The sequence below is a fragment of the Polypterus senegalus genome, chromosome 3 (genome assembly GCF_016835505.1).
Source record: "Polypterus senegalus isolate Bchr_013 chromosome 3, ASM1683550v1, whole genome shotgun sequence".
NCBI classification, from domain to species: domain Eukaryota; kingdom Metazoa; phylum Chordata; class Cladistia; order Polypteriformes; family Polypteridae; genus Polypterus; species Polypterus senegalus.
Window position 1 is genome coordinate 287,941,502 of NC_053156.1, and position 14,038 is coordinate 287,955,539.

Sequence of the window (14,038 nt, forward strand, 5' to 3'; positions counted from 1 at the left end):
CATGTGGGCATCACGCATTTCAAGCCATTGCTCTAAGGTTATGGAACAGACTTCCACTGACATTGAGATCAGCAGAATCTGTTCATCAGTTTAACTGTCAACTTAAGATGCATCTGTTCGGACAGGCATTTGGGTAGCATTGCCATCTGTGGGTGTTTTTCATATTGTTATTGTTTTGTATTTTGTTTTGATGTTTAATTTTATTCTATGTTTTATTGTTCAGCGCTTTGTGACTTGTTGTCTGTGACAGGCGCTATGTAAATATATTTTGATTTACTTTACTTACTTATTTTACCATGGAGCAATGGAAGAAGGTGGCCTGGTCTGATGAATCACGTGGAAGGCTGGGTGTCTGTGCGTCATTTTCGTTTCTTTTCTTTTCTAGGGCAGCAGGATGCACTATAAGAAAAAAGGCAAGATGCTTTGTGTAGTGTTCTGCTGGGAAATCTTAGGCCCTGGCATTTATGTGGATGTTACTTTGACATGTACAATCTACCTAAAGATTGCTGCAACCATGATATTCCCTGATGGCAGTGGCCTTTTTCAGCAGAATTATGCCACACTGCAAACATTGTTCATGAATGGCTTTGGGAACATGACAAAGAGTTCAAGGTGATGACTTGGCCACCAAGTTCCCCAGATCTTAATCTTATTTTTAGTGATTCTTTATCCTTTTTCACTATATACAATTTCTTGTATTAGGAATTTGTCTTTTTTCGCATGCCCCAACTTACTCTTCACACAGTCTTTGAGCTCAAAGTGCAGGGTAAGCTATTTGTACAGCACCCCTGGAGCAATTGCAGGTTAGGGGGCTTGTTCAAGGGCCCAATGGTCTAGCATTCCTTCTGTTACTGCCAGGATTTGAACATTCAACCTTCAATTTACCAGCCCAGGGGCCTCATGCATAATGCCGTGTGTAGAATTCACACTAAAACATGGCATATGGACAAAAGCGGAAATGTTCGTACGCACAATAAAATACAGATGCATAAATCTGTGCGAACGCCAACTTCCATGTAAATCCCGATCAGCATGAAAAGTAATACATGTGCACATGCCTGCTGCCCCACCCCAACTCTTCCCAGAATTATGTCTCTTTGAATATGCAAATCAATATAAACAGCCCTTAAGCTCAGTTTTCTGTGAAAAGGCAATGGCAAAAGCACGAGGGAAAATAGAATTCCAGCGAATGCTAAGTGGAGGCAAGGAAAAATGCACTATTTGTTGGTTTAAACAGTGGTATAAACAGCAAAAGGAAGTTTCTCAAAGGTATCAAAGTCGCTGTGAAAAGGCAAGTCATAGCTCACCGTCTGAGTGTCAAATGAAAGCTTATTAGGGTACAGAGAAAAGAAAAACAAATAGGGACACAGTGGGAAAAAAGCTCGAAATAATAATAATAATACATTTTATTTATACAAGGCGCCTTTCAGAGAACTCAAGGACACCGAACAAACAAACAATAAATAAATAAATAAATACAAAACACAATTATAAACAACTTAAAACATCAGAAAATCTAAAAATTCAAACCAAACAAAACCACTATAATTAGGAGGAAGAAGAAAAAGCCATTTTAAACAAATGTGTTTTAAGTTTACATTTGAAAGATGAACATGATTTGATATTTCCGAGATCCACAGGTAATGAGTTCCAGTGCTTGGGAGCAGAACGGCTGAAGGCTCTGCTCCCTATGGTGGTTAGACGGGAGGGAGGAACGGTCAGATGGGTGGAGGAAGAGGATCTAAGGTTACGGGATGGAATGGCAACATGTAGAAGGTCAGACAGATATGGAGGTGCGAGGTTATGGATGGCCTTAAAAGTTAGTAGCAGAATCTTAAAATCAATACGAAACTTGATCGGGAGCCAATGAATCTGCTGCAAGACCGGAGTAATATGGTGAAAAGATGGGATTCCAGTGATGATACGTGCTGCAGAATTCTGGACTAACTGAAGCTTGTGAAGAGATTTATTAGGGAGACCAAAGAGGAGTGAATTGCAGTAGTCCAGCCGAGAAGTGACAAGACTATGAACAAGAATGGCAGTAGTATGAGGAGCGAGGGAGGGACGAATGCGATTAATATTACGTAAGTGGAAGTAAGCAGACCGGGTGATGTTATTAATGTGACATTGGAAAGATAGAGTACTGTCGAGGATGACACCCAGACTCTTGACCTGAGGTGATGGGGAAACAACAGAGTTATCAATAATAAAAGAAAGACTATTGGTTTTGGATAATGATGATTTTTAACCAATGAGGAGAACCTCAGTTTTGTCAGTGTTTAATTTAAGAAAATTTGAAGAGAACCAGGATGTAATTTCAGAAATGCAATCAATAAGTGAGGGTGGTGGAAAAGAGGAGGTGGGTTTACCAGCAAGGTAGAGCTGGGTGTCATCAGCATAACAGTGAAAATTAATGTTATATTTGCGAAAAATATTGCCAAGGGAAGAAGGTAAATAATAAAGAAGAGGCCCCAGGACAGAGCCTTGGGGCACACCAGAAGTAACAGCGGTGGGTTGGGATGTGAAAGTTTTAAGCTGTATGAACTGAGTACGGCCTGAAAGGTAAGATCTAAACCAATCAAGTGGAGTGTGAGTAATGCCAATCAAAGATAATCTATTAAGGAGAGTGGTATGACAAATAGTATCAAAGGCGCACTCAGATCAAGAAGGATGAGAATAGTGATTAGACCAGAATCAGCAGCCATAAGGAGGTCATTAGTAATTTTAACAAGTGCCGTTTCTGTACTATGAAGGGGGTGAAAACCAGACTGGAACTTCTCATATAGATTATTGTGAGACAAGTGGGTGTGAAGTTGGATAGCTACTATTTTTTCAAGAATTTTGGAGATAAAGGGCAAGTTAGAAATGGGGCAAAATTATTGAAATTAGTAGGATCACAACCAGGTTTTTAATATTGGGGTTATAGCAGCAGTTTTGAAAGATGAGGGAATAATACCAGTAGTAAGAGAAGAGTGAATGATGGCAGAAATAAGAGGGACTAGAGAGGGGAGGCAGGCTTTAACCAAAACTGTAGGCAGGGGGTCCAGCTGACAAGTAGATGACTTGGATTTGCAGATGAGATCTGAGATTTCAGAGGAAGTGGGAAGCTGGAAAGAAGAGAAAGAGTGAATAGGTGCGTGTAATTCAGAAGAAATACAGAATGGATCTGGACCAAGGTGCTGATGTATCTTTTGGATTTTCTCATTGAAAAAAGACATAAGAGAATTACAGAAGGCAGTTGAGTGAAGGTGAGATGGTAAAGAGTCTGGAGGTTGTGTAACATTATTAAGTAAAGAAAACAAAGACTTGGTGTTACCTGTATTACTAGTAATTAACTGAGTGTAATAATTAGATTTGGTTTGAGCTATACAATCCTTGTAATAGAGTAGATGATTTTTATACATCTCTTTGTGGACAAAGAGTCTGGTTATTTAAACAACCTTTCAAGTTGCCTGCCTTTAGCTTTCAGAAGCCGAAGTTCAGGCGTAAACCAGGGGGCAGAAAAGGAAAAAGAAACAGATCTGGTTTTAGCGGAGCCAGAGAATTAAGAATACCATTAAGACAAGTGTCATAATATGAGACCAGTTCTATGGGAGAGGATAAATTATAAAAGTCCATTTGCGAATCAATTCTAGAAGACAGCAAATTCAAGTTGATATTCTTAATGTTACGAAAGGCTATGAGACGTGGAAGCTTAGGAACAGAAAAGGTAAGTTTAGCATTGAATGAGAGGAGAAAGTGGTCGGTTATAGTGAGTTCATCTGCCTTAAGATCAAAAGGAACAACACCAGAGCAGCAAATCAGGTCCAAGATATGTCCTTTACAATAGGTAGGAACATCAGTGTGCTGCTGGTATCCAAAACTCTCCAGGCAAGATAAAAAGTCTCTAGTGAGAGGGATATTGATATTGTCCAGATGTATATTAAAATCCCCCAGCAGAATTATATTTGGAGTAATTACAGATAGATTAGTAAGGAAGGTAGCAAGATTGTTCAAAAAATTGTTGTTAGACTTGTTGTTAGACAGTTGCAATGATGGTTGGAACTGGCCCAGACAGTTGACACGCAGTCGATTCAAAAGAGCTAACAGCAGGAGCAGGCAACGGCAGGACTTTCCACTTCTTGCGATAAATTATCGCGACACCTCCTCCACGGCCAGATGCACGGGGTTGACAAGTGTACTGAAATGTCAACTTTAATCTCTAAATTTCCACTTTAATCACATAGTTTATTTTGTCATTAAAGTAGAGCATTATAAAGTTCATCTTGAAATCGTTTAATTTACTAGTTTCTCAAATAACATCGTAACTAAAGTAGCACGTGTGGCGAGTGGCTGGGGGTGGTACCCAGCTGGGATGCCCAGGATGATCGGAGGAGGGCTTATGCCTCCTCCAGACCTTGAGGGGGCGACCGCCCTGGTGGCTTTGGGAACCACAGGAACAGAGGTTAGAAGCTCAACCCTACAGGGGCCCGTGGTCACCACCAGGGGACGCCCCAAATGCCTGAGGAGCCCTGGACCTCAGCACTTCTGCCACACCCGGAACTGCTGGGGGGAAAAAGACCAGGGACACCCGGAGTGCTTCTGGGTGTGCATCCGGTACTTCTGCCACACTGGGGAGTGCCGGCGGAAGCTAATCGGGAGGCACCTGGAGCACGTCCGGGTGTGTATAAAAGGGGCCGCCTCCCTCCATTCGTTGACTTGAGTCAGGAGCAGAAAAGGAGAGAGCTCGGGAGGAGAGGAGAGGAGGCGGTCTGAAGAGAGAGAGGCATTTTGGTAGAGGCCTGGACTTTGGGGGAGTTTGGGGTTGTGTGTGTACTTGTATATGGACTATTGTAAATAAACGTGTATTGTGGTGCTTAAAATGATGTCTGCCTGTCTGTGTCTGGGCCGGCTTCCACACACGTTAAATGCTTTGTTTTGTATGTGTTCTTCTATATACTCTATGTGTGTGAATCACTATGTGCTTCTTAAATGGGCTTTCTCTTCATTCGACAGGACACAGAAACCATTACATTCATAATATTAGAGCTCTCTAAATAATTTAAATACTGAGGTGTATACTTGATATCATTTTCATGATGATAGGAGTTAAAGCATGTTATTAAACATGGGAACACGGTGGCGCAGTGATAGTGATGAATTGGCGCCTCACCCAGAGATTGTTCCTGCCTCACGCAAGACGCTTGCTGCGCTGCGTGCGACCTTTGATGAAATAATTTATTGCAGCAGTACTGTCTCTCTCGAACGTACTGACCCCTAATTCCTGTCCTTAGTTTTCTTTTTACAAGTACCCAATTGCACCCACAGTCAGCTCTGTAATAGACATTAAGCCATCTGTAAGCTGAGAACGCTGATTCTTCAAAACTTTTAAGGAACATTGAAATATTTTCGTAGTACATGTTTAATTCTTCTATCCATCTATCCTTCCAGTGTCGCGCCTGCCACAGTAAGAATATAGCGTGAGGCAGGAATAGGGCACCAGCTCCTTGCTAGCACTGTGACACCATGTCCTCACATGTTTAATTATTAACAATATAGATTATTTAAATGAAGTTTTATCTGTATATTATAATAAACATATTTTGCTGCATTTCATCTTAAAAATGATATTGTCATCATATGTAAATACGCGCTTTATAAAGTGGCTCAGGTTGTGCAATATTATAAGTGTATTGCAAGTTTACAGTGGGGTGATTGTACTTATAAGTACAAACAGTTCTACAAGGAGCAATTGATGGACTGATTGAGTGCGTTTATAGTTCTTGGGATGAAACTGTTTGTGAACCATGAGGTCCGTACAGGAAAGGCTCTGAAGCGTTTGCTGCATGACAGCAGTTCAAACAGACAGCATGCCTGAGGCAGCGTGTACTTGATGCTGTATACCGATAATTCTCTTTCCAGTTACCTTCTGTCCAGCTGTGATTCTCCACTCAGATACAATGATAGAAATACTCCGAGTGGTGTAGTGAGAGTAATATGGAAGAAGATGATCTGCTGTGGCTCACCCCTAACGGGAGCAGCTGAAAGAAGAAGAAGAAGATGCAGTGAGAGTAACAATGCTAAAGCAGCTATGGTATTTGGAGTAGTTTGACGACCATTCTGTGGACCATTATATTGTTACAGGTTAATTACAATCAGATGCCTTAAACTAATAAACAATATGTGGTTAATTTCAGTGTATTTGATAAAGCCGTGTCAGGGATGTGGATCTAAAAAAGAAAGGGAAACCACACTGGAATAAAAGCACTGCTTTGATGCTGGGTGTCGCCAGTTTGCAAAACTGAGAGCAGAACTTGTGTACGGCAGGGTTTGAGCTACCGTGAAAATGTGCGCGGCTTTACGCCAGGTTTAGGTTTTATACATTGTGATTTGAGCGTGGAAACGGAAGTATGCCACCTTTTTGTGTGAATGCAAAATGTATACATGAGGCCCCAGGTCCTTTAGTCAGAGAGCCACTGCTCCACCCAATCAATCGAGCATCTGTGGGCTGAGCTGGAAAAATAAGTCCAATCAATTGAGGCCTCACCTTGACTCTCAAATGACTTAAAAGGATCTTCTGCTAACATCTTGGTGCAGATCCCATGGGACACCATCAGAAGTCTTGTGGGGACCATGCCTTGACGGGTCAGAGCTGTTTTGATGATGCAAGGGGGACCTACATAATATTAGATAGATAGATAGATAGATAGATAGATAGATAGATAGATAGATAGAGAGATAGATACTTTATTAATCCCAAGGGGAAATTCACATAATCCAGCAGCAGTATACTGATACAAAGAAACAATATTAAATTAAATAGTAATAAAAATGAAAAGAATTAAAATAAAATTAATGTTCGCATTTACTCCCCCGGGTGGAATTGAAGAGTCGCATAGTGTGGGGGAGGAACGATCTCTTTAGTCTGTCAGTGGAGCAGGACGGTGACAAAAGTCTGTCACTGAAGCTACTCCTCTGCCTGGAGATGACACTGTTAAGTGGATGCAGTGGATTATTCATGATTGACAGGAGTTTGCTTAATGCCCGTCGCTCTGCCACAGATGTTAAACTGTCCAACATTAATCCTACAATGGAGCCTGCCTTCTTAACAAGTTTGTCCAGGCGTGAGGCATCTTTCATCTTTATGCTGCCACCCCAGCACACCACCGCATAGAAGAGGGCACTCGCCACAACCGTCTGGTAGAACATAGGTAGTGCTTTTGTGGCTGATCAGTGTATGCTCATACTCTTAATGCTCATGAGCATTGTTACCATAACTGAGTAAGAAATCTTAACTCTTCATGCATATACAGGGCCATTCCTGTTGTATTAATGAACAGAACTAATATTTATTTAGCTTCTTACAAAATAATATCACTGCTTTGTGATCAACTTTATACAATATAACAACTGTATTAAAAGCCTCTTCTAGTGCTGTGCTTCAGGCTGAACCTTGCAGAGGAATACTCTGTGAACAATGGCTTTGCCTACACTGTGTAGTTCGTGAAGCGCTTCCAGGAAATGATAGTGAAAGCATGCTGCTGACCTACAGGCCTGCCAGTGAAAAATAACACTGAAGTTTCATTTCTGATGAAGTGAAACCTAACAAATCAAGAAAGGCAGCAGAGCCGGAAAGATTTTATTGCAGGAAATTCAAAAAGTGCTTCTTTATTTTAAATTGGCCTAATGTGGCAAGAAACATTCTGTGAATCGTTTGGAATGACTTGGTTTTCTGCCTTAACTGGTCATTATTTATGATGTGAGCTTTATCTAAGTCACAATTTTAGACAAACACAATGTGCTTTGGCTAATAACACACAAACAATTATAACCTTTCATTTCTTTATTGAAGAAGCCCATCACTGTGTGTTGTTGAAAAGTAAGTGAACCCCTGGATTAAATAACTGGTTGAACCTCCTTTTGGGACAGACATAACCTCTAAAAAGCACTTCTAGTGGCCGTGGATCAGAACTGCACAATGTTCAGGTGAACTTTAAGAGTGTTCTTCCATACAGAAGGTTCTTAAGATGTCTGGTGTGGATGGCTCTCTTTCCACAGCATCTCTTTTAGGTTAAAATGTGGGCTCTGATCAAGTCACTCTAAAAGCTGGATTTTCTTTTTGGAAGCCATACTGTAATAGATTTGCTTCGATGTTTAGGGTCCTTGTTCTGCTCCATCACCCAGCTTCTAATGAGCTTCAGTTAACATACAGCCACCCCGACATTATCCTGTAGGATACCTTGATATGCTTGAGAATTCATTTGCCCCTTGATGACTGCAAGCTGTCTAGGGCCCAAGTCAGCACAGCAGCCCCAAATCATGATGCTCCTTCCACAGTACTTCATAACTGGAATGATGTTTTTTTAGCTGATAGGCTCTTTTTTACATTATATACAGAGCCCATAACAATGTTTGGGACATTTTTCTTTGATTTCCTCCTCTGACCCACATTTTAAAATTACAAATCGAACAATTCAGATCTGATTAAAGTGCACATTGCAGCCTTTCATCTAAGGGGATTTGCATACGGGGCGGCACAGTGGCGCAGTGGTAGTGCTGCTGCCTTGTAGTTAGGAGACCCGGGTTCACTTCCCGGGTCCTCCCCACGGGCTTACATGTTCTCCCCATGTCTGTGTGGGTTTCCTCCCGCAGTCCAAAGACATGGTGGATTGGTGATTCTAAATTGTTCCCAGTGGGTGGGTGTGTCCTGCGGTGAGTTGGCGCCCAGCCTGGGATTGGTTCCTGCCTTGCGCCCTGTGTTGGCTGGGATTGGCTCCAGCAGCTGGCATGACCCTGTCTTCATATTCAACGGGTTGGGAAATGGATGGGATTTGCATACATTTCAGTCACACCATGACAGCACTTTTTCTACATAGTTCCTCCCATTTCAGGGCACCATAATGCTTTGGACACAGCAATGGCAGTTCTATTAAAGCCGTCATATTTAGGACTTTTTCACATATATCTCTTGTATGCAATGACTGTTTGATATCTGTGATTCATACACAGGTGCTGAGAATCCGCTGTGATAATACTCTGTCAATCCCGTAATCCATTTATCTTCAGCTCCTGCTTGTTTCAGGGACTTATCCCCCTAAATTGTCTCTTCAGCAATTAGATTACAAATAACTTGGTTGATGGCCACTGGGTGCAGAATGTAGCTGAGCTCACAATATTACAGAAAGCAAAATGCAGATAAAGAGAAGATATGCACACACACACATGCATTTATTCATTTTTTTTATTGAATTAGGGTCTTTGGTACAAGATGCTCTCAGGCTGCATACTGCTTATAATGAGTTGATCACATTTGGTTTTTTAAGTACCAGTTTAACATTTGTGGTGTTTTTACTTAATGACAACATGACCCTCACCAGTTCTGAAGACTGTCACTTTCAACTGTAGTTAGCACATTGACGTGACACGAGGACAAATCACTGCAGCTCCTTTAAGAATTTCTGTCTTTTACCATATGCTGTGGACACACCGTCAGAGTCCTGTGTATGCTGATAGCCTCGGAAGTGCAACAAACACAATGCAATTAGATTTTTACAGGGCTCTGAATTTTTCACCATACAGCCCCCTCAAGGATTGCCCATCCAATGCATGCATACCCAGTGTAGGTCAGATGTCACCATCATATGCTTTTTTAGACATAGGACAGGAATACTTTTCTAAATGATACAAAAACTCAAGTGTGGACGGGGATCATTTTCATTTGAAAAACATGGTAGTGTGGATGTAACCTGAGTTACTCTTGGTCATTTTAGGATCTGTGGAGATCTGCTCTGCAAGAGTTAAGAGTGGATTATAGAGGATACTGATTTATTGTATACACTCTAAACATAAGAATAAAACTAGTGCTGTTATACAAAATATTTGTTTCAGTGTAGATTTTTGCCTGTTATCCTCTCTAACGTTATCTTCACTTGTTTATATCTGATTAAATCTGATTAACAATATGCCTAGATATTTACTAGAACAAAGATGCAGTTAAATCTTTAGTTTATTGGTTATTATATTAAATATAAATTTTAATTATTTTAGTGCAGATTGCAAAGATAACGAATATGTTTAAAATGGTTACATGAGAGATGACATGAAAGATATATTGTGATTTTAGTGGTTGTTTGGCTGACAACTTTATTCAAATATAGGGAAGTTCACTCGAAAGAGGCCCTGAATATTCTGTGATAACTTTCGCCAGGACGAAGCAATCTGAACGAAACAATATGTAATGTGCTCCTCAGTATCTGAAGCTTTGAACATACTGGAATGCACCTGTGTCAGAGCGATGAGGTAGGTGCCAGACAGCCGTCGTGACGTTTAACCTCCTTTTGCAACTTTTGGGTGCATACCGCCCATACCCCTTCACTCAGTCACTCGACTTTTCATCATGGAAGATGGAACAACATGGCAGCATGGCAGAAATGAAGTCCTTCTTCGGCAACAGGGTAATATCAAAGGGGCTTTGGCCACCACGGTCGCTGGATCTGACACCATCAGACTTCTTCCTTTGGGGTACGCTCAAAGGAAAAGTCGATCAGAACACTGGGGAAGATTTGAAGGAAAACATCTAATATGAAATTGCTGCTCTTACCCCGAGATGCTTGGTGATACGTTCAGAAACATGGAGCGCCGCATCGAAATGAGTCTGGCAGAAAATGGAAACCACTTCCAGCATCGCATGTAACACAATCAATTACACATACGTCAAGGCATAGAGCAGATTTTTTTGGTTCGGATTGATTCATCCTAACGGGAGTTACAACAGAATTTTCTGGGCCTCTTTCGAGTGAATCTCCCTGTACAAGTTACTAGTTCAGGACATTTTCATAATTTTTGCATATATTGCTTTTACAATTGCCGCAAAAGCAAATGATGCTACTTCCTCAAGGTCACACAGTGAAGCAGAGGCAGACATTTTAACTAAACTATACAACTACACTAAAAGGCTGAATGCTGATATTTCTGTGTTCTCCTCATTGTACAATCAGATGATTAAAAATAGATTTCTGCAAACAACCACCTGAGAATATACAGTATAAGGCCAAACATTTGTGGGCATCCATATGAAATTGTTGGACATCCAGTTCCAAAACCAGTGGCATCAGCATGGAGTTGGTTCCACCGTTGCAGCTACAACTGCCTCCAATCTTCTGGGAAGACTTTGGAGTGCGTCTACTTGAATTTGTTCCCATTCAACCAAAAGAGCAGTTCAGGTACTGATGCTGGATGAGAAGACCTGGTTTGCAGTCAGTATTCCAATTCATCTCAAAGGTATTCAGAAGGTCAGGGTTCTGAGAAGGCCACTGATGTCTTTATGTACCTGGCTTTGTGCACAAGGTTAAAGTCATGCTGGAACACAAAAGTTCCTTCCTCAAAGTGTTGCCAAGAAAGCTGGAAGTGTGCAATTGTCTAAAATGTGTTTGTATGCTGGAGCATTAACAGTACCCTTCACTGGAACCAAGGGACCAAGAACAAACCCTGAACAACAGCTCCAGGCCATCGTACCTCCTCCACCAAACTTACAGTCGGTACTATGCAGTCCAGAAGGTAATGTTCTCCTGACATCTGCCAAACCCCAATTGGACCACCACTCTAGAGAACACGTTTGCACTGCTCCAGAGTCCAGTGGTGGTGTGCTTCACACCATTCCAGCAGAGGCTTGGCATTCCTCATAGTGATCTTAGACTTCTGTGCAGCAGCTCAGCCATGGAGACTCATTTCATGAAGCTCTCAACATACAGTACAGTTCTTGTGCTAATGTTGTTCCAGAAGCAGTTTAGAGCTCTGTTGTGAGTGATGGAATAGAGAATAGGCGATTTTTACATGCTATGCACTTCATCAATCGGTGGCTCTGCTCTGTAAGTTTGTATGGTTTACCACTTCCTGTTGTTGCCCTTTGACACTTTCACTTCACTATAATAGCATTTACAATGCAAATCTAGAAATGTAGCAATGTCACATACTGACTTGGGGCAAAAGTGCCATCCTATGACAGTGCCATATTTAAAGTTACCAAGCTCTTCATTATGACCCCATTCTTCTGCCAGTGTTCGTCAATGGAGATTGCATGGCTATATTCTTGAGTCTGTACACCTATTAACAAGGAAACACCAGAACTCAATAATTTGGAATAGTGTTTCTTAAACCTTTGAACATGAGGGACGAGTTAAGTCGTATATCATTGAGCCTGACTGGACGTGACATATGAGAGAACTTGTATCTCAGGATACAGCCACAATAGACGCAGCCTGTGATCTTTGCTGCTGCGTCTCAGTTACCTATTATAGTGCTGCCATCTAGTAGATAGCCTTAGGAAGGGGTGTCATATTCCGGTCCTGGTGGGCCGTAGCAGCTGCTGGTTTTCATTCTAAGCATCTTCTTAATTAGTGACCAGCTGCTGATAATTAACATCTTTTACCTTAATTTTAATTGACTTGGCTCAGACCCCTGAATTGTTTCCTGTATCTATCATTAGCAACCAAACAATAATGAGACACAAAATGAGCCAACACAAGACCAGCTAACCTGTGCCCATCACACAATATCTGAAAATACAATGAGACAAAAGAATTCTAATTATGAAAATGCAAAGAAGATAAAATAGAATGAATAACACTGAAGCTCTTACCCTGATGAATATGCAGTCACTTTTAGTTCAGTTAAGAAGACTGGACTCTGTTTCAGTCAGTCAGTCAGTCTGTCATTTTCCAACCTGCCATATCCTAACGCAGGGGTCACGGGGGTCTGCTGGAGCCAATCCCAGCCAACACAGGGCGCAAGGCAGGGACAAATTCCGGGCAGGGCGCCAGCCCACCGTAGGGCACACACCCACACACCAAGCACACACTTTAGGACAATTTAGGATCTCCAATGCACCTAACCTGCATGTCTTTGGACTGTGGGAAGAAACCGGAGCACCTGGAGGAAACCCACAGAGACACAGGGAGAACATGCAAACTCCACACAGGGAGGACCTGGGAAGTGAATCTTTTATTCTATTTATTTGATTTGGTTTTTGTTTGGATTTGATACTCTTCATTGATTTCCAAGGGGAAATTTTCTTCACCTTGTGACAAAACTACTAGGGGGTGTGCCAGCCACCCAACCCGACACAGACAGACACGGCAGGCACACTTATGTTTTATTTGTCTTCGCCTGTGGGCAATGTCTTCCCCGTTCCCCCAGGCACAACACAGTCCAAGCACTAAGCACAAAACCATACAATACTTATCTTCTCTTTTCTTTTCTTCTCCACCACTCCTCTCCGGTAATCTTTGTCTCCATCCTGTCGACTCTGGCTCCTGGAGTGGTGATTGCTGGCTCCTTTTATAGCCCACCCGGAACTGCTCCAGGTGCTTGATAACGCATTTCCGGCAGCACTTCCGGGTGTGGTGGAAGAACTGCCCATAAGGGCTCAGCCGCTACTGCTGCTGCAGATCCCAACAGGACTTCACCAAACTCCAACTCCCATTGAGCCCTGTGGGAGTCCGGGGTACCACTGTAACCCAGGGGGGGGGTTGCCATCTAGGGTCCTGGGGAGATAACGCCCTGGCCATGCTAGCTCCCCCGGTCTTCCCAACGTGGAGGCGTCCTGGCCACATGCTAAACCTCATTTTAGTGAGTACTCATGGTGAAGGCAGCCTTAGTATCTGCTGATCAGGTCACATTTGTCACAACATTTCCATGCCACCTTAGAAACAAGGTCACCAATGTAAACAGGCCACACAATTGACTGCCTCAGGGAATTCCATTTAACTAAAGCAGGTTCAAAGAAATGTTTCAGTCTTTTAAGATTACATTTAACGTATGAATCCAGTGTTTTTTTTTTTTTTCTCTCAGTAAATGCGGTTATTTATTTCTGAACACAAAACCCAAAATACTAAGAATGATTGGGGAAACACAAAACTGGTGTTTAGTTTCCGGGCTTAAATCCTATTGAGAATGTGTTGTCTGAATTGAACAGGAAAGCCGAATAGAACAAACATAAAACTATCAAAGATCTTGAAGCAGTGGTCCGAGACCCTCAAAAAGTGGGCTGTAACCTTAAGAC